Source organism: Pseudorca crassidens, chromosome 9 (genome assembly GCF_039906515.1).
Source record: "Pseudorca crassidens isolate mPseCra1 chromosome 9, mPseCra1.hap1, whole genome shotgun sequence".
Classification (NCBI taxonomy): Eukaryota; Metazoa; Chordata; class Mammalia; order Artiodactyla; family Delphinidae; genus Pseudorca; species Pseudorca crassidens.
In genome coordinates this window covers 95291330-95312080 of record NC_090304.1, presented here as the reverse complement: position 1 = coordinate 95312080, position 20751 = coordinate 95291330, and the positions used below count along the sequence as shown (strand labels likewise).

At 48.8% G+C, this 20751-nt stretch overlaps 1 long non-coding RNA gene across 2 annotated transcripts in view; it reads left to right on the top strand.

The window, feature by feature from the left end:
• Positions 1-20729, top strand: part of LOC137230917 (uncharacterized) — a 79040-nt gene extending 58311 nt beyond the window's left edge. Inside the window, exons 2-5 of one of the 2 annotated variants that reach the window (XR_010946311.1) lie at positions 7743-7776; positions 8465-8541; positions 17207-17532; positions 20592-20729. This is a non-coding gene — a long non-coding RNA (uncharacterized lncRNA). Of the gene's footprint in view, positions 1-7742; positions 7777-8464; positions 8542-17206; positions 18361-20591 lie in introns of those variants that run through there. The other variant, XR_010946310.1, reaches the window with a different exon arrangement.
• Positions 20730-20751: the final 22 nt, after the last annotated feature.

Sequence of the window (20751 nt, the reverse complement as noted above, 5' to 3'; positions counted from 1 at the left end):
TATTTGTAATTCCTTTTCCCAATAGTGAGAAATCTGGCTTCCATTTTTCTTAATATATTTACTTTTTGGATGAATCCTCTGTTATAATCAATTCCTATCTCTGCTGCTCCCCTCTCCAGCACTGATACCCTTATCACCCTGCTTGGTACCTGACATCCCATGTTTGACTACCTTCCTCTTTCCTCTTTTACCTGACTCCTCATACCAGGCATCCCCTCCTCATGGACATCTTCCTCACCCCACGTGGAATCAGACACCTTGCATTAAACAGCTCTCCACCACAGACACCCTCTTCATCTTGCTCAGGGCCATTCTGGTGCCATTCTCCCCACCAACTGCAGTTGGGACGAAAAACAGTGATTCTGTTCCTTAAGTTCTTTTATATTTGAGAATGTCTGCCTATTGTCTTTATATTTGATCAATACCTTGGCTGGATAAAATATTTCTGGGGTTTCACTTTTTTCTTTTCCCCTTAGAACTTTGTAGACAATGATCTGTTGTCTCCTGGCATTAATTTTCTGTGAAGAAAGCTGAGATCAGCCTAAATTATGTTTCATCACCCTGCCCTTCCCCTAAAAGGTTTTTATATTTCTGCCTGGAAAGTCAGGGTCCAGTAAAGGAAACAGAAACCTTACCAGGTATTTTAACAGAGAGAATTTATTATAGAGAATTGCTACCTAGCTAAGTGATAAGGCAGATAGAGAATACTAAGGTATCATGGAGGTAGCAATGGCAAGAAGAGCTACTACCCGTAGGACTGGGAGAACAAAGTAAAGAACCTGGAACTATTAAAACATGGAGATTTGAGGAGAACCTCAGACCTTTGGGGGACGGGGCTTTGACTGTCTGATGCTCATGCTTCTGGAGCGGAGGGTAGGGAGTAATGAGACTGGTTTTATGACTTTGGAAAAACTGAAAACTAGACCCAACTGTAGAAGAAACTGCTGGGGTGAAAAAGAAGCAATAGGTGATGCTGACAGTAGTAGGAAATCCACAAGAAGACAATGGGAAGTAGACAGAACTGAGCAAGTCCCTTCTTTATCCTCCAGTCTTTCAGTCTCCCGGTGTCAACCTCTATTGGCAGAACCTCCCCTGTCTGGCAAAGGAGAAATGGGGTCTGCAGAGTCCCAGCTGTAACATCACAAAACTGGATATAGAGGGTGGGCTTGAAGTTGAGAAACAATAGCTTAATAACTGGAACAGCACTTTAATTAGAATGTACATTGATCTTCAGTATTCTGAATCAATATTTCCTAGAACCTGGTATACACTTAATTGGCAGATGCCATTCCCCACCCCACCCCACCCCCCATTCAGGGAAATTCTCTTTTACTATATATTTGAAAACATTTTCTATTTAATTTATTGGGTTCTCTACCTCAGGATTGCCAATTTTCCTTAGTAGGATTATCTTGGTCTTCCGTAAGTATTAGTTTTTCCTCTAATTTCTTTAATCGCTTTGTATTTTTCTTCCCATCCTCTGTGCTTTCCTCAAGTTTTTTCTTTGTTAGTAATTTAGTTTTTAATGATATCTATTCTATTACTTTCTGTTTCTATTGAATATATTATCTCCATAAAAATATTATGTGTTCTTCAGTTTGCTTCCTAAATCTTTCTCTTCCTGTAAACTTCCTTTATTTTATTTTTAACATCTTTATTGGAGTATAATTGCTTTGAAATATTGTGTTAGTTTCTGCTGTATAACAAAGTGAATCAGCTATATGCATATGTATATACCCATACCCCCTCCCTCTTGCACCTCCCTCCCACCCTCCCTATCCCACCCCTCTAGGTGGTCACAAAGCACCTAGCTGATCTCCCTGTGCTATGCAGCTGCTTCCCACTAGCGATCTATTTTACATTTGGTAGTGTATATATGTCCATGCCACTCTCTCACTTCGTCCCAGCTTACCCTTCCTACTCCCCGTGTCCTCAATTCCGTTCTCTACACCTGCGTCTTTATTCTTGTCCTGCCCCTAGGCTCTTCAGAACAATTTTTTTTTGTTTTTTTAGATTCCATATATATGTGTTAGCATACGGTATTTGTTTTTCTCTTTCTGACTTATTTCACTCTGTATGACAGACTCTAGGTCCATCCACCTCACTACAAATAACTCAGTTTTTTCCTTTTTTGGCTGAGTAATACTCCGTTGTATATATGTGCCACATCTTCTTTATCCATTCATCTGTCAATGGACACTTAGGTTGCTTCCATGACATGGCTATTGTAAATAGTGCTAAAGTGAACATTGGGGTGCATGTGTCTTTTTGAATTATGGTTTTCTCTGGGTATATGCCCAGTAGTGGGATTGCTGGATCATATGGTAATTCTATTTTTAGTTGACATAAATCATAGCAAGATCTTTTTTGATCCACCTCCTAGAGTAATGAAATAAGAACAAAAATAAACAAATGGGACCTAATGAAACTTAAAAGCTTTTGCACAGCAAAGGAAACCATAAACAAGATGAAAAGACAACCCTCAGAATGGAGAAAATATTTGCTTTTCAACTACAATCTCTTCAAATATTTTCTCAGTCCCTTTCTTTTTCTCTTTTTCTTCTGGGACCCCTATAATTTGAATGTTGGTACGTTTAATGTTGTCCCAGAGCTCTCTGAGACTGTCCTCAATTCTTTTCATTCTTTTTTCTTTATTCTGCTCTGTGGTAGTTATTCCCACTATTTTATCTTCCAGGTCACTTATCCGTTCTTCTGCCTCAGTTATTCTGCTATGATTCCTTCTAGAGAATTTTTAATTTCATTTATTGTGTTGTTCATCATTGTTTGTTTGCTCTTTAGTTCTTCTAGGTCCTTGTTAAACATTTCTTGCATTTTCTTCATTCTATTTCCAAGATTTTGGATCATTTTACTATCATTACTCTGAATTCTTTTTCAGGTACACTGCCTATTTCCTCTTCATTTGTTTGGTGAGGTGGGTTTTTACCTTGCTCCTTCAACTGCTGTGTGTTTCTCTGTCTTCTCATTTTGCTTAACTTACTGTGTTTGGGGTAGGGCTGCAGGTTTGTAGTTTCTGTTGTTTTTGGTGTCTGACCCCAGTGGCTAAGGTTGGTTCAGTGGGTTGTGTCGGCTTCCTGGTGCGGGGGGGGGGGACTGGTGCTTGTGTTCTGGTGGATGAGGCTGGATCTTTTCTTTCTGTTGGGCAGGACTGCGTCCAGTGGTATGTTTTGAGGTGTCTGTGACCTTATTATGATTTTAGGCAGCCTCTCTGCTAATGGGTGGGGTTGTGTTCCTGTCTTGCTAGTTGTTTGGCATAGGGTGTCCAGCATTGTAGCTTGTTGGTTGTTGAGTGGGGCTGGGTCTTAGCATTGAGATGGAGATCTCTGGGAGAGCTTTCGCCATTTGATATTACGTGGAGCCGGGAGGTCTCTGGTGCACCAATGTCCTGAACTCGTCTCTCCCACCTCAGAGGCACAGGCCTGACACCCGGCCGGAGCACCAAGACCCTGTCAGCCACACAGCTCAAATGAAAAGGGAGGAAAAAAAAGAAAGAAAGAAAATAATAATAAAATTTTAAAAAGTTATTAAAGTAAAAAAATTATTAAAAATAAAAATTAAAAAGTTATATAAAAAGAAAGAAAGAAGAGAGCAACCAAACCAATAAACAAATCCACCAATGATAACATGCGCTAAATACTATACTAAAAACAAAAAGGACAGACAGAACCCTTGGACAAATGGTAAAAGCAAAGCTATGCATATGAAATCACACAAAGAAGCATACACATACACACTCACAAAAAGAGAAAAACGAAAAAAAAATTTATATATATATATAAAAAAAGGAAGAGAGCGGGCTTCCCTGGTGGCGCAGTGGTTGAGAGTCCGCCTGCCGATGCAGGGGACACGGGTTCGTGCCCCGGTCCGGGAAGATCCCACATGCCGCAGAGTGGCTGGGCCCGTGAACCATGGCCGCTGAGCCTGCGCGTCCGGAGCCTGTGCTCCGCAACGGGAGAGGCCACAACAGTGAGAGGCCCGCGTACCGCAAAAAAAAAAAAAAAAAAAAAAAAAAGAGAGCAACCAAATCAATAAACAAATCCACCAATGATAATAAACTCTAAATACTAAACTAAGATGAACATAAAACCAGAAACAGATTAGATGCAGAAGGCAAACCCCAAGTCTACAGTTGCTCCCAAAGTCCACCGCCTCAATTTTGGTATGATCCGTTGTCTATTCATGTATTCCACAGATGCAGGTACCTCAAGTTGATTGTGGAGATTTAATCCGCTGCTCCTGAGGCTGCAGGGAGAGATTTCCCTTTTTCTTCTTTGTTTGCACAGTTCCCGGGGTTCAGCTTTGGATTTGGACCCACCTCTGCATGTAGGTTGCCGGAGGGCGTCTGTTCCCGCCCAGACAGGACGGGGTTCAAGGAGCAGTGGACTGGGGGCTCTGGCTCACTCAGGCCGGGGGAAGGGAGGGGTATGGAGTGCAGGGCGAGCCTGCGGCAGAGGCCGGCATGACGTTGCACCAGCCTGAGGCGCGCCGTGTGTTCTCCCGGGGAAGTTGTCCCTGGATCCCGGGACCCTGGCAGTGGCGGGCTGCACAGGCTCCCCGGAAGGGGGGTGTGGATAGTGACCTGTGCTCGCACACAGGCTTCTTGGTGGCGGCAGCAGCAGCCTTAGCGTCTCATGCCCGTCTCTAGAGGTCGTTTAGGCGGTGCTCTGAATCCCCTCTCCTCGTGCATCCCGAAACAATGGTCTCTTGCCTCTTAGGCAGGTGCAGACTTTTTCCCGGACTCCCTCCCGGCTAACCGTGGCGCACTAGCCCCCTTCAGGCTGTGTTCACTCAGCCACCCCCAGTCCTCTCTCTGGGGTCTGACCTCGCCCGAGCCTCAGCTCCCAGCCCCGCCCGCCCCGGCGGGTGAGCAGACAAGCCTCTCGGGCTGGTGAGTGCTGGTCAGCACCGATCCTCTGTGTGGGAATCTCTCCGCTTTGCCCTCCGCACCCCTGTTGCTGCGCTCTCCTCCGTGGCTCTGAAGCCCGCCCCCCCCACCACTTCTCTACCAGTGAAGGGGCTTCCTAGTGTGTGGAAACCTTTCCTCCTTCACAGCTCCCTCCCACTGTTGCAGGTCCCGTCCCTATTCTTTTGTCTCTGTTTTTCCTTTTTTCTTTTGCCCTGCCCAGGTACGTGGGGAGTTTCTTGCCTTTTGGGAGGTCTGAGGTCTTCTGCCAGCGTTCGGTAGGTGTTCTGTAGGAGTTGTTCCACGTGTAGATGTATTTCTGGTGTATTTATGGGGAGGAAGGTGATCTCCACGTCTTACTCCTCCACCATCTTGAAGGTCTCCCTTACTGGGCTCCTGCTGTCTCTCTGGGGCTCAGTCCAGCTCTCGGATCCCACAACTCTACCTGGGAATTCTGTTGCCTCCCCGGGGCTCCACTTCGATCGGGGAGTAAGGACTTTTTCTCTGTGGCCCATTGACATCTTTTCAATGTTTTCCAGTGCTTTTTTCCCATCTCTCTTACCTCACTTTCTCCCTTCCCCTCCCCCAGGCTGGAAATTTTCCCCTAGTATACTGAGAAGAGTAATCTTGGTTCTGTTCGTCTCTTGTCTATGTTGGGAATCCTTGCCGTTTCTCTAAGGGTCTGGGCTTTTGGAATCTAAAAGTAGGAGGAGAGACCCTTTCTCCCTGCATTTGGCTGTCATACTCTCTCAGAGAATAACGTGGCTGCTTTAATGGGAAGAAGGATCAGGGGCATGGGAGAGGGAAAGGCTAGGGTGGGGGAAATTGTGAAATATTTAAGAATGCAATTCACTACTTGATGATAATTATGACAACAACAGTAATGATGTAATTAACATCTACTGAACACTTCCTGTATGCCAGGTCCTCTCCCAAGTGCTCTATATATGGCATCTCCACTAATCACCACAACTCCATGTGTGTTCATTATTATGCTTATTTTTCATAAGAGCAAATTGAAGTCTTGCGAGGGACAGGGGTTTGCTCGGGTCCCACATTTTGCAAACGATGGGCATGGGCTTCGCGTGCAAGCCTGCGGTACCAAAGGCTGTGCATAACCTTGCACCTCTGGCCTCTTGGGGACACCTCTGGAGCCTCAAGACACCAAGCCATGGAGATGGGGAATCAGATGATTCTTTCACACTCCTGGCCCCTCATCCAGCAGGAGTGGGGCTTCCCTGCCTCTTCCTTCCCTGCCCCAGCAGGGGTGGGTTGTCTCCGTGTGCCCCCATGGTCAGCTTCTCCCTACAAACCTGGTTTCCTGCTCTACTTCTGCTTCAGCACGTTTCCAGTCTCTCTCTCTCTCTCCCTCCCTCTCTTTCGCTCTTTTTCTTGGTTTGCCTTTACAGATAAAATATAAATCTAACCAAGAGCTCATACCACAAACAGGGAAGAAGTGATAAGTATAAGCAGCAAACAGAGCCCAGGGGTTAACACCCTGCTACCACATACGAGGGCTTTGTGGGCAGAGGATCAAGGATCTGTGTGTCTCTGCTCTCGGGGGCCCTCCAGGCTGCCCTTCCTGCTTCATGCAGAGGAGAGACGTCCTGGGCTTCTCCCCAAACAGCAGTGCCTTTTTCAACACGGAGAAAGCCTACAGCTTCAGGAAGGCTTCCCAGCTCCAAATTATCTCTACTGTCAGAGGACTGTTACTTTGGAGAAACAAGCTGACTCTAAAAAATCAGGTATCAGACATTCACATCTTAGCATGACTTAGCTGAACTAGCTGGCCAGGATCCAGATTCCTAGGGGACAGTCATTTTGATGGCAGTGGGGAGGGAGGAGAGGACATTTGGAACATGATGCAGTCAGTTGGAGTACGGGGCCGCGAGAGGGCTCAGGCCAGGCGGGGCTGCAAACTCTTCAGCACGGAGTCATGCAAAAATATTTCCTGTGGTGGCCGCGGTGGTTGAAGACTTGGGTGGGTGGCTGAGCGCTTGAGGTGTGTGGGGGGAGCGGGTGGGGCCTTTACTGAGGGAGTGGAGGCTCTTCTCCCCCAGCAAGCAGTCAGCTTCCTTGTCCTTCAGAGCTCACAGGAGTCCACCTCCCAGGCCTGTGCGGGCCACAAGGCTGAGGGTGATGTGCTAGACAGGCCAAGCTGCAGCTGTCTCCTACCCTGGCTCCTAGAGCCTCTCTTGCCCTGCCCTCTCTTGGGACTCTCTCCTAAGCTTGCTGATGCGTCAGCCTCACTGGGCGTGTCCTGGAATTTGCTGGGCTGCTCCCAGCTCTGATCCATATCTGCCCTTCCCATAGGACCCAGGAGGACTGGGAGGGCACGCTGGAGTGCCAAGAGGCAGAGGACATCTCCCAGATCTGCAGTTAAGTTCAACAGCTTCCGTGGATGTCTGTTGAGCACCTACTATGTGCCAATGCACAAGCCTAGTATGATTTTTTTTAAAATTACATGCGAAGATGAAATTTTTAGTCTCTCTTTTTTATAGATGAGGATGAGGCTAAAGTCACAGAGTCTGGATTCAAGCCTCCTTCGCAGAGTAATCAGTGCCCCTGATGGAGGGATCCCCAGTGGCAGGATCTATCCTCAGAGACTGGTGGTTCTGTCTGGGAGGAAGGGGTGTACCCATGGGTCTGGGGCAGGAGGGCAGACGCTGAGGGACTGGGAACCTCCCATGGCATCCTGCAGCCCTGCCTAGCCACCCCACACCTTCCAGACAGGGGTGAGGGAGAACTAGATGCTCCCAGAAGAGTGATGGACCGCTCTCCCTGTAGGTACTAACCCTCTCTTTTCTGATTGTCTTTCTAGGGTCTAATTTTGTCTTCAACTTGTACCAAATCCGGTGAGTAGATTCAGGGCAGATCTGGGTGGGATGGGCATGGGGGGTTAGGTATGCTTGAGAAAGAACCAAAGATGGAACTCAAATTCACTGCTCGCCTTCCCTGTGTCCTCCCCGTGTCCCTAAACAAACAAGAGAAAAGGAAGGAGCCAGGGTCCATCTAGAAAGTTCCATGAACGAAAACTTGAACATGGACAGGACCATGTAAGATCCAAATGACAGTGCTCCTCTTAGCATCCACCCCTGGGCAGGCACCATCCAACCATCCATTCATTCCTTTATTCATTCACCCATCGTGTATTCGGTAAAGATCTAGTGTAGCAGGTATTGTGGTGTTAGTTTCTAAGGGTACAAAGATAACTGGGCATAGCTTCTGTCTTCAAGCATTTCACTGTCTGTGGTGGACACCTGCCTGATTACAGATAATTTAATCTCAGGCATAAGATGCTGTCAAATGAAGACAATCAGGCCTTCAGGGTGTGGGGTTTGGAAACTCCTCTTGTGATAAGTCATCTCATCTGCTCTTTGTCACATGGCAGCTTCTCATCTGGCCTGAGAGATGGGGTAGCTCTGATTCTGGAAGATAAGCCAGTGAGTCAGTGAGTCACTGCTAGAAGTTCTTCCCATGCTCTGGTCCCAGGGAGAGGTCTTGTTCTCAGCCCCAGTAACTTGATTGGCTCACCTTTCTCAGGAACATGAAGGATCTGGAGATGGGTCCACCCTTCACCATCAGTGGCCGGATGGCAGCTCCATGAAGTTCTCCAACAGGTTGGTCTGATGAGGGTAGCAGCAGCTTTCTGGAGCCCCAGAGAGGTGAGTGGAAGGTTGGTGAGCTGAGTGAGTCTGATGTCCCAGTGTGGTCCTCAGATGGTCCAGGCACCCAAACCTAGCACCAAGGACTGCTTGGAACCCGGAGGTGATTTGGTTCATCCCCTGCCTCCTGGAGAGTGAGTGCTGTAGGGGACGATCTCAGGAATGAAGGCCTGGGGTCATGCTGTCTCCCACTCCCCACCTCCTGCTAGCCCTGGGCCGCTCCTTTTCCACTTGACCCATGTCCTGCCTTTCTTTCCTGGGGAAGTTCTATTTCTGATCAGATGGAAATTTCTAGAATAGAGCTTTGTATCTCAACCCTTTGCTCTGAGATGAAGATTCCAGATGGCCACCCTCTCCAAGAAGCATTGCTGTAGAGCTTCTGAACTTTCTAAGCCCAGGAGCCATGCCTGTTTCCTGGCTGGCTGACCCTTTGGTCACACCTTTCCTCGCCCGCCTTCAAGCCCATCCCTCTTCACAGCTCAGTTGCTTTCTCTCATCTAAACATTTCCTCCCTCCAGGAGTCCCTCACAGACCCTCAGTTTCTCTCTCATCTCTTCCCCACAGGACCCCACACTCACCTCTTCCGCGTGTTCCTTCCTCTGCCCTGATGTGATGGTTTAGAGGAATCTTTCCCGAGACTCATCTCTTTGTCACTTTCCCTTTTTTTCTTTCTGCAGGAGGAGGCTCCTGGCTCAGCACCTGCCCCTCCCAGCCTCCCCTGCCTCCACCCCTAGGTCTTCAAGGCCTGGCCTGACCCCCTCTTGTGAACACTGAGGAGTTTTCTCTGGGGACACCACCAGCCTGTGGCATGAGAGTCCCCCAGGAGAGTCAGGCCTATGGGGACAGAGCCTGTGGAGTCACGGTGGCTTTCTCACAGAAACAGAGATGGTCGCGTCCCAGCGAGAAAGGGCTGATTCCCGGGAGGCCTCTGAGCCTGCGGGCGGAGTTCCAGGTGCCCAGCTGGCCGCTGTGGGTGGGGCCTGCTACCTGGGGCATCCCCAGTCACTTCCCTGCAGGACTGACACAAGGGCCAGAAAACCTGTCACATCCTCCATAGGCAAAGTCATGCGGGAGGGAGGGTGATTCCACTTTCAACCTTCCTACCAGAAGCCAAGTTCCCCTAAGGGCTGAAGGCTGAGCTTAGGCCTTGACTCGAACTTGGTTCCGGCACTTTCAGCAAGTCCCCCAACCCCTCATGCCCTCCCACACACATGTCCACCACCGGGGCCTGTTTTCCCTGCTTCTGACCAGCCTTGGTGCCTCCCAAACAATTTTGAGGGCGGTGCTGAGAACGGTCTAGAAACACATTCTTGTTTTTAGCTTCCTGTGATGGGGTGGGCATGGTGTGGCAAGCTCAGTCTCCCATGTTCTCCATTTCCCATGCAAGGCCTGCCTTGTGATGTGGAAAGTGGACCAGAAATGGAGAGAGTGGGGAAGAGGAACCAAGGTTAGCCTGAGAAAAACAGATCGTGCGCACGGGAAATCAAGAACCAAGTGTAGAGTTGTGACAGGAGAACAGTTTGTTCGTGTGTCATCACTCCTTCCTCCGGTCTGTGCCCTACTGGACCCGAGGTGGGGCCTGAACTGGGATGTCAGCTTAGTAGGTACTTAATGCAGAGTTGTTCAATCCAGAGAGATTGAGTTCCTGGGGCAGCTGTGGATGGAGCAGGGCCTGAGGGGGCCCTGCCACTGCTGAAACTGCAGTTAGAACTACCAGACACTGGTCTCCCTGCCCATGTCCCAGCAACAAGGTGGACAAGATGCAGAAGCCCAGGACCATGATAGGCGAGGAGGAGAGAAGTCATGGTATTTGTCCTCCTATCCTCTCTTTCCTGAGGCCTGGTTTCTTTCTTACTTTGGGTTCTAGCAGATTGCCGAGGAAGGAAGGAAGGGAAGGAGGGAGGGAGGGAGGGAGGAAGGGAGGGAGGGAGGGAGGGAGGAAGGAAGGGAGGGAGGGAGGGAGGGAGGGAGGGAGGGAGGGAGGGAGGAAGGAAGGAAGGAAGGAAGGAAGGAAGGAAGGAAGGAAGGAAGGAAGGAAGGAAGGAAGGAGAGGGGACTTATAGCTGCTATCCCCTTACTTCCCTCTGGGGTCTGGGGTCCATTCTCTCAATGTAGCCAGGCTCCAGCTTAATAAACCAAAGCTCCGAATTTGGAGGTCTTCAGCTGGGCCCTAACTCCTCTATTCCTGAGTAGGTGGGGCTGGGGAAGAGCCCCCCAGTGACTTTAGATCCCTCCCTTCCTTGAAGACCTATTGCCGGGGAAGGGCTGACTTTGGTGTCCTTCTTCCTTGCATTTCAGTTCTGAGGGCTGAGCCCCATTGCTTAACCCAGGGGGTGTCCAGCCTCCATAAACTCTCAGCTATGCCCTGCTCAGTGTGGATCCTGGGTCTGCAGCCCCGGCAGGACTGTCCTAGGCCCCTGAAAGTGCTCAGAACTCAGCGGCCTTGGGAAAAACAGAAAGGATGGGGCCCAGAGCCCAAGTGGTGTCGGCCCCCGGTTTGGTGGCTTCAGGTTAGGAGACAGAGACAGCTGCCGAGGGCTGGGAGAAAGGAGGGTATTTCCTCCATTCTGCTCCTCAGTTGGGAGCAGAACTGAGACTGGGCCACTTCCTCTTTTTGGGTCCTCTGACGCGTTCCCTGTCCTCTCTGCCTCCCCCTCGTTTTCCTGACTTCCGTAGTCTGACCGGCTAGCACGGCTTTCTTTACCCTGGATTCTACATGTTTCCGTTGGGGGCAGACTCCAGCTGATTCAGAAACGATAAGGGAGAAGATGCTGAGAAATCTGGCTTCAAGTCTGGTTGGTGTGGGCATTGGCTGGGCACCCAGACCCATGGCCGTGCCAGCACCGACCCCCCCCCCACCCAGGCCCTCCTTCTCCCCTTAACTATTCCTCATCTCACTGGCCCCAGGAGCCAGGAAGCGGTCACGAGTGTCAGCAGTTCCGTGGCCCTTCCCATGTTCACTGCCACCAGGTTCCTCTTTGGTGTCTTTGCCAGGGCTGCCTTTGCCTAGAATGCCTTCTCCTCCCCACTCCCCCCACCCCCAGCCACATCTAGTCTCCACGGTTGGCTTAAGTCTCATCTTGCCTGTGGCTTCCCTCAGGACTCTAGACTTGAGGTCACCCGATCAGGCAGGGTTACGTCCCACAGGTTTTTAGTAACTGCTAAAAGTGGAGTCCATAGGCGGGGCTTAATAGATGCCTGCTGAGTGGAGAGAAACACCCAGTTTCTCTGGCCACAGAAGGCTGCCTTGTCCTAGAGAAAGACGCCAAGGTGACATGAGGAAGAGCAGAAACAGCTGATACAATACGCAGTCTGCAGAGTACAACGCACTTCCATGCGCGTTACTGTGTCTTGAACCTTGTAGCAACCTTGTGACGTGGAGATGATTACTGGTCCCATTTTACATATGGAGAGGCTGAGGCTCAGAGAGGTGTATGCTTTGCCTAAGGCTGCACAGCCAGCCACATTGACTGCATTGGAGCCTGAGTAGAATCTGAGGCCTCACAGATGCAGCCTGATCTCGGGGCTGGTGGGAGGAGGGTTGAACACTGTAGAACAGGGTCTGGTCTTGACCTGTCCTGCCATGCTGTGTGGCCATGGGCTGTCACTTCACCACCCTGGGCTTCAATTTCAGCATCTGGCCATCGAGGACTGGACTACTTCTCCAAGGTTCCTCTCTTTTACTTGAAGGAGAAAAAGAGTTTCACCTTCTAATCTCTGTACTCTCTGTGTTTAGCACAGCACCTGTCACTTGGTAGGCATTCAATACACAAAAGAGGCAAGTATACTACAAAGTGTAGTTATAACTCTCTAACTCCGGAGGTGGCAGCCGAAAGGTGATGGCTGCAGTTCCCTTAGACCCTGATGGTTTAGGATCCTAAATATTACTCAGTCTTTCTTTGACCTTGGCTAGGTCTGACCAGCTCACGAGACTGGACCATTCCCGACCGAGCCCTTCTTGAGCAGGAAGGTAAAACGCTAACATCTGCTGAACAAAGATCTGTGCAAAGCAGGGACTTCAAATGCACTGTGTCACTTCATCCTCCCAGCCTCACAGGTGAGGGAACAGAGGCTCAGGGTCTGGTGAAATGATTTGCTTAAGGCTAGGCAAGAATGTGTTGTCTTTATAACTCTTGCTCACTTTTAGCCTCTGCCCAAGCTAGCAGCTCCCTGAGCTCCCTGGCCCCCTCGCTCTGGTCTCTAATCTCTTTCCCAGGTCCCCTCGTGTGGTGAGAAGGGCTTCTCAGAAGCCTGGCCTCTTCAGGCCTTGTCCTCAGCCCTGAGCTTCCCACTGACCCATTCCTCATTCTTTCTTTTATTTTTTATATCCCCTTTCACCTCCAAATCATCAAATTCTGTGCATTCTTTAGGTCATCTCAATTTTCACTTCTCCAGAGAAACTTCTTCAACATCTATGGATCTTCTTGTCTTCTGAGTTTTAATTACAAATACTCTCTGGCTACCATAACTTAATTCTTGATCATTCCCTTGTATTTATTCATTCATGCAGTTTCTCTAATGGGCCAGGAACTGTGCTAGGCACTGTGCAGGAATCCAGTCTCTCTTGAGATTAACCTCGCTTTCTCCTATTTGATGGGTACTTTTTGCGGCAAAATTCAGATCTTATACTTTTTCTGAGGTCTTTATGGTACCTTGCACGGCTCTGGCCATAGCCAGGAACTCCTCAGGAAATTATGTTGAAAGATTCTTCAGTCTCTTCAGGGTATCTTGGGTGTTGCTTCATCCCTGGTCCAATCCCAGGTGCTCGGAAAACCATAACTTTCGATTTTCTCTTTCCGTCCTCAATCATGTTCACCCCTTTGATCATCAACTGATACAGATCTGGAGAAAGTGCTCACAGTGTCTTTTTCTATTTGAGAGATAATGGCCAAACCCATGAAGTAGCTGGACAGGTGAGGGGGGAGCTCTGCTCTCCTGTAGCTTCCTTTTCAGCTGTAATGACCTTGCTCCATGCCACTGACCACGGATGGAGGGCCCAGTGTCTATGGTGTCCCTCTCTCTGGCCCAGGGTTCTGAGAACCTCACAGTGGGAGTAGATCAGTCTATCATTACTTTTTTAAAGTGCTTAGTGATCAAAAACCATCTAGAAACAGTGATATTTAAGCAGATCTGGTACAAAACAGGAAGCCAGTGGCCTGGTGAATTCTCACACTTGGGGACCAGAAGTGAAAATGTTCTGTCTGCCCAGAGTAGCAACAGGCCAACAAAACAACAGGTGAGGAAGTGCTAGAGATCCTGGTAGACTCCCTGTCTCTTGGATTTTTCCTGCAGAGACATGGGGGTAGTCTCCCCATCCCCAAAGCCTAGGATGAGGTTTCTCATACACAAGCAGGGAGCCGTAGAGAGGCAGAGGGGTGGAAAATGTAAGAAGCCTCATCTTCAGGTCTAGCCCCAGGAGCTGGTGGGTCCCAGGTGCCTTGTTTGTATAAGGCTGCCACTGGACTTAAGGATTCTCAGGCCCCTTCCAGCTGCAAGGCTATTTCAGAGTGTGGGTGACTTCAGTTCCACAGTGCTGGGGGAGGGAGGCAGGGAAGGAGGGAGGCAGAGACACCTCTGAGTGTGTGTGTGTGTGTGTGTGTGTGTGTGTGTGTGTGTGTGTGTCCACTGCAGAGGTGAGCCAAGGAAGAGACGGATCGTGTCTTGTCACCGGCTGTATTCCCAGAGGGCCCACCCATGACAGGTGCTCAATGAATGTTTGCTGAAGGGGTGAATGGCTGCATGTTCAATGTTTTCACGGTCCCTTGCCTTGCCTCCTCACCACATCCCCTTGCTCTAGGCTTCCTCTTTAGTCTGTAGCCCTGAGTCCCTCCAACACCTAAGAGCTATAGGGTGAAAACAGCAGAGAAGGGAATAATCATGGTATAATATGATGAAGCCGAGAAGATGACGAGCCTGAAAATAAAATCAAATTTATATCCTGACTGCTTTCATTTCAGATCGGTCTAATGTCTCCCAAGTATACGTTCAGCCTCAGGCTACCATTACCACATTGCCATCTCATATGTGGACATTATACTACTTCACCATCTTTCACATGCTTTTCTCTGTGAGGAAATCCACTCCTTCAGGCATTCATTTATGCATCCAAAAATGTACTGAGCACCTATGCTATATATTAGCCATTGGTTGGGTGTGAAGGATACAGAGAGAAATCAAGAGGAGTCTCTGCTCTCCAAGAGCTCACAGTGAAATGAGCATGGAATGTTGTATGTTCAATGACAGCAGTATGCCCAATGCATTCATGAGAGGAGTCAGATTGAAGATTACTCTCTCCATGTGGCAGGTGAGAAGACTGAGGCATGACAAGATTGAGCTGGGTGACGGTAGAACTCAGGTCTCCTGAGTTCCATTCCACTCCTGAGCATTCTGTTCACTCCCTGGGTGTGTTGCCTCTTCCCTTTTGCCCTTGGGGCATCTCCAGACCAGCCACCTTGGCTTGGAAGCTTGTCCATGGATTGGTCCTTTCAGCCTGGGTGGACTGATGGGCACTTCCTCCATGTGAGGAAGTTTTGCTTTCTTCACTCCATTGTATCATGCCACACAGTGCTTGTTCTACTAGATGTGTGGTTTCTTTGCCCCAGGTTTGAACCGTGGGCTCAGATCTTACAATATCTCAAGTTTTGGAAGTCTCCCAACCTCACTTAGCATAATCTAATAAATCGTGTATTTTACTCCTTTCAGTTTAGTCCAACAAATGTGCATTGAACACTCTAGCTGGACCAAATGGCCCTCCTATGGACCGCTGTGCACATCTCCATCACAGCACGTTCAGCTGATGCTTCTTATGATCCCTTACGTCCTCTTGGCCCCACCCCTGATTCTGGCCAGTTCTGAGTGGGCTCTGACTGACTTTGTGCTAACCAGTCTCTTCTGCAGTGCCCACTGCACATCACTTGCTTTCTGCCCTGGCTCCTTCTGTTCTGGGGGAGCCCATGCAGCCCTGTTCACCAGCAGCCCGAGAGTACAGATGAGTCAACATCTCTGGGGCAAGCCTCAGCCAGTGAAGTTCAGGAGCTGATGGATTAGGACTTCTACTGTCAGTGCTCAGGGGACAGTTGGAAGAGGCCTCTATTATGCTCCAAGAAACATTCCAGTGGGATCAGGGTCCAGTTGCTCTCAGCATGACCAGCCTGATAACATATTCTTGTTTTGGCTTTTCCTTCTCCTGTTCCCTCACCCTTGTTCCCTCTGATTGCCTTCTAAATAAACCACCTGCCCACAATTCCTTGAATCAGGCTCTGCTTCTGGATGGGGCAGTCTAGGCTAAGGCAGCACTTACAGCCTTATATTGTAAGTCTGTGTTCATTTATTTACTTGCTCATTCATTCCTTCAACAAATACAAACTGAAGTTGGGGAATGTAGGAGTGAACAAAAGAGATAAAGTCCCTGTCTTTACAGATCTTATATTTTATTGGGAGAGACAGACTATGAGCAAATAAACACATAAATCGATCATGTCACTTCAGATAATGATAAGTGCTCTGAAGGAAGTAAGCTGGGGATAGAGGGATGAAGTAGAGATGGGGCGGATACTTGGGGAGGGTGGTGAGGAGAGACTTCTTCAAAGAGTCTCCATTTGAGGAGACACGTGAATTAAATGAGGAGGGAATGCAGGATAAGACCTGGGAGGAACAAGGGCAAATGACCTGAGATGGAAATTAGCTTGAAGCAGAGTGGGCAGGGGGAGGCTGCAGCAGGTGTGTCGAGAGAGTGGGCAGATACCAGCTCATCTGGATTTGGACCAGGAGCAAAGGAGAGGGCTTCCAGCAGGGGAATAACATGACCTGAGTCGTATGTTATAAAGATCACGTTGGCTACTGCACTAGAGTAAGTATACTGTACAGATCATGCTTGATTAGACTAACGGAGCCGGAGTGGAAATAGAGGGGCAGGAAGGGGATGAACAGTGGTCCAGGTGAGACATGATAATGGATTTGACCACGATGATCATGTGGGGGTGGTGACAAGTGGTTGGGTTCACCATCTATTTGGAAGGTGGAGCTGATAGGACCTACCTGATGGATCAGATGTGGGTTGTGAAGGGATGACTCCTGGTTTTTTGTTATGAACAACTGGGTAAATGATGGTGCATTTACTCAGGAGGGGAAGACTGGGGGAGGAATGAGTGTGTGAGGGAGTCAAGAGTTCTGCTGCAGACATATTTTTGAGATGCGTGCTAGACATCTAAATGGAGCTGCTCAGGAGGCAGCAGAGTTAGGGAGAAGTCCTGCTTGGGCATTTGGAAGTCACCAGCATCCAGATGGCATTTAAAGGTATGGACTGGGTGGTACCATCTAGGAGCAGTGAGGAGAGAAGGGTTGAGTTTAATAGAACAAGCAGCAAATCATCAAGTTATTCTCGAAAGCAGTGACTCTCAGACTTTAATGTATATGGGAATCACCTGCAACTTGATCACCTGGAACTTGTTTATTAAGCAGGTCCCTGGGAACTAGACTTAGAAATTCTGGGCCTTGAGGAAAAGCTTAGGAAGACAAGTACCCCCAGGTGATTTGAGTGCCCTGGGGGATAGGTAGAGGGGTGCCTAGGATTTGCATGACTAGGTAGCAGGATCCTGAAGAATGTTTCTGTTCTCTGCAGGGCCATCATGAGGACTTAACCTCCACCAGCCCCTCCTTCCTTGTGCAGGTAGAGGTATACAGGTGTGGCACCCACACCCAGACCTTTGCTCGTCATGTACCAATCATCACCAGCACCCCTCCCTGTGCCTACTCCAGAGCTAACCAGCCCCACAGATCAGCTGATTTACTAAAAACCCTCAGCTGCACCCTTGTGATGGGCTGTGATTGTCCAAGGAACAACATGGCACCAATGACAGTGGGGTCTGCAAGACAGGTGCCCAGCGCAGGCATGGCTAAGAGCAGAGGAATGGCAGCCTGCTTTTCCTCTGGTTGGGCGATCATGAGGTGAGTGTTTTAACTGTATATTGGCTGCAGAGGAGCTTGGTGGTCTTCTCCATACCTTTGAATGAGAACTTGACCTAAGTGGGTCATAGCACAAACGCTTTCGTATCCGAATCCTCAGCTCTGAGCCCTCACCCAGGGCCACGCCTGCCTTGCCAACTGCTGGAGGATTGTCTCCTTGGCTGACCTGTCATATCAACTCCAGAACTCACCATCTCCCCTTTTCCCCCATGCCCATGTCTCCCTTCCACGGCCATATTTCACTTTTCTCATCATCCACATTGAAGTATGATTAGTACCTCTGATTCCTGTTTCTCTCACTCCAGGTTGTCATCAAGTCTTGCCAATTCTCCCTTCACATTGTCTTTTGAATCTGTCACTTCTTCTCTTCCCACTGTCCCTGCTCATTTAATTGGATTATTGGTTAAGCCTCTGTCGTGGACTGAATGTTTGTGGTCCCCCCATTCATATGTCGAAGCCCTAACCCCTAATGTGCTGGTATTAGGAGGTGGGGCCTTTGTGATTAGGGTTAGATGAGGTTGTGAGAGAGGAGCCCTCACAGTGGAAAAAGTATCCTTACAAGAAGAGGGAGAGAAACCAGAGCTCTCTACCACCCCTACCCCCATCCCATCCCACTATGGAAGGAGAAGGAGAAGGGGCCATCATGAATCTTTAGCCTCATCTGCAAGTCAGGAAGAGAGCCCTCACCAAGAAATGAACCTGCCAACACCTCTGGCCTCCAGAACAGTGAGAAATAACGGTGGTGTTGTTGAAGCACGGTATTTTGTTATAGCAGCCTGAGCTGACTAATACAACCTCCTGTTCAGTTTCTCTGCTGCTTGCCTCCATCTCGTGTGTGGACATTAGTTTCCTTCATGGCGCTTATCACTGATTATAGTAATATGTTTGTTAGTCTGTTGAGTAGCTTGGTGATTATCTTCATAAGCAGAGGTGCCCTCCATGAAGCTGTACATCTTTTGTTCACCACTCTGGACCCAGGGCCGAGTGCCCTGTTGGGCACATAGTACATGCTTAATAATGTGTTTCTTGAAGAAATGAAATGCTGACAAGGAATGCCTCCAGCAGCTCACCCTGCACTCTGCCTGGTTCCTTCTGACTCATGCCAGGGTGCATTGACCCTGTTGTGTACTGACCAGGGTTATCTTTCTAAAACACAACTTTCACCTCACCCACCCCTTGTCAGTGTTTACTGGGTCCCAGCACCCTTTTTGAATGTTTATGGGAGTGAAAATGAAGTTAAGATCAAGCTGATAGTGAGGTGTGGTGGCTTATCAACAAAAGTGATCATAAATGATTAATCAGAAATTTTTAATTGTGGATTTGCTTTAAAAGAAACCCATGAGCACTACAGGAAATAGATGAGTCATGCCTTCTAGTACCTAGTGTCCTCTAGACTGGGGTTTGATAAAATCAGCCTTAACTGCTAGAACTACCTCACATGGTTACCAGTGTGCTGTCCCAGGTGGGCACAACAAGACCCCCTTCTTTGCCGTTCGTGGGCGGGGCTCAGCGACCCTCCACCTGCACTGCCCTGTGGGCTCCATTCAGTGCAGTGGGTGGGACCATCTCAGGGGTGGTGTGTGTGCTGTGACCGTGTGTGCATTGGGAGTGGGGTGGGGAGGGATGGAGATCTTTGGGGAAAGACGAGGCAGACTCTTTGACTATAGCTATTTACAAACTCGGGAAAACAGAGTTCAGTAGAATGCCCACTTCCCATCTCCTTACTAAGTGGAAGTTCCATTAGCTCATAGAAATGCAGAATCACCATCCTTCAGCTTAGAAAAGCCCTCGAAGGAGGTTTCTCAGTGTAGGAACAAACGGGGCCATCTCTTGGAGACTTTATTCCAAATTCCCAAGAAGCCTGGCAGTGTCTCACTGCTGTTTGGAAGAACTCGCTCAGTTTATCCCATGGCCCTGGCCGTGCTGGGTGGTCAGAAAGCAGCTTAAAAGAGGAGGAGACCCGGCACAAACTCCTACTCCTTCCACATAAGGGAAGCCTGCTGCAAGAGCTCACGTGCTTGGACTCCACTCTCTCCTTTGAACTACTCCATGCTTCCTCTCTTCCATCCAAACTGGCCTCAGTTCCTTGAGAGGGATTCGTCTTACTCTCTGAAACTTCCTATTCATGTCTCAGCCAGGCTTCATCCAACCTGCCCCAGAGGCCTTTCCCTTGGGCAGACGCCATCTCCAACACTCATTTCCAGGAGGAAGTGACCAACCCCATACACCAATTTGACAAGGAGGCCTTCGGGGCAAAAGTCTGAGCAGGTCCCAAACGGTATAAGATTAGTCAAGTTCTCTGAAGATAACAGGATCAATGCTTCCCCAGAACTGGTTATTTTCTCAGAGTAAAAGGGGAGAGGCATCATCAGAGATGACACAGGGGAACAGAGATGTGGTGTCCCCGACCACCTCCTGGAGGATCCAGGCTGCGACAAAGAACAAAGTGTACCCCAAACTCAGGCCCCAAGCCCTGGGTCTGCTCCACCGGCTGGGCTGAGCTCGGGGAGAGCCTGAAACCCACACGTGGCTTTTCGTGGAAGGGGGAGGCTGCTTTTAGAATTGAATGCAGATGGCTTCTGCACTTACGAGAAGCACTGCTGGGACACACGTCCACGTTGGGGGGAGCAGCTGGCGGGGCTCCAGGAATGCCTGGTCTGCTGTCTGCCTGGAAGGGAGGGGCTGTCGGGTCTCCTTTCAAGTTGTCAGAATTCACATCCAAAAGATAGTGTTTTCTGTCCCACTGTTTCCTTTTCAGTCTTCTTGAAGAACCCTCTGCATACTCTTTCATTTACACTCATTTTCATTACCTCTCATTACATTACATGCTCTATACCTTACGTTGCATTCATTATCTTTCCTCACGTACTCTTTCAGCAATTTCGTCACATAACATACATTTTTCATGATCTCTTTCATTTTCACCTGTTTCCAAGAAAAACTGTCCATTTCCCTATACAGCTTTAAATGTAACTCTTCATGTGTGATCTCATTTAAACCTCCTGACATCCCCATGAGGAATGATTATTCCCATTTTATAGATGAAGAAACTGGAACTTAGTAAGAAACTTGCCCACGGTCACAGAAAATAAATGTTAACATGACGACTTGGACCTGATTTGAGCCTAAGTCCTCAGTCTTGGTAGCTTAAAGTGACATCGCACATCTACTCATTATCATTCTCGGTCGTCAACAACTTGA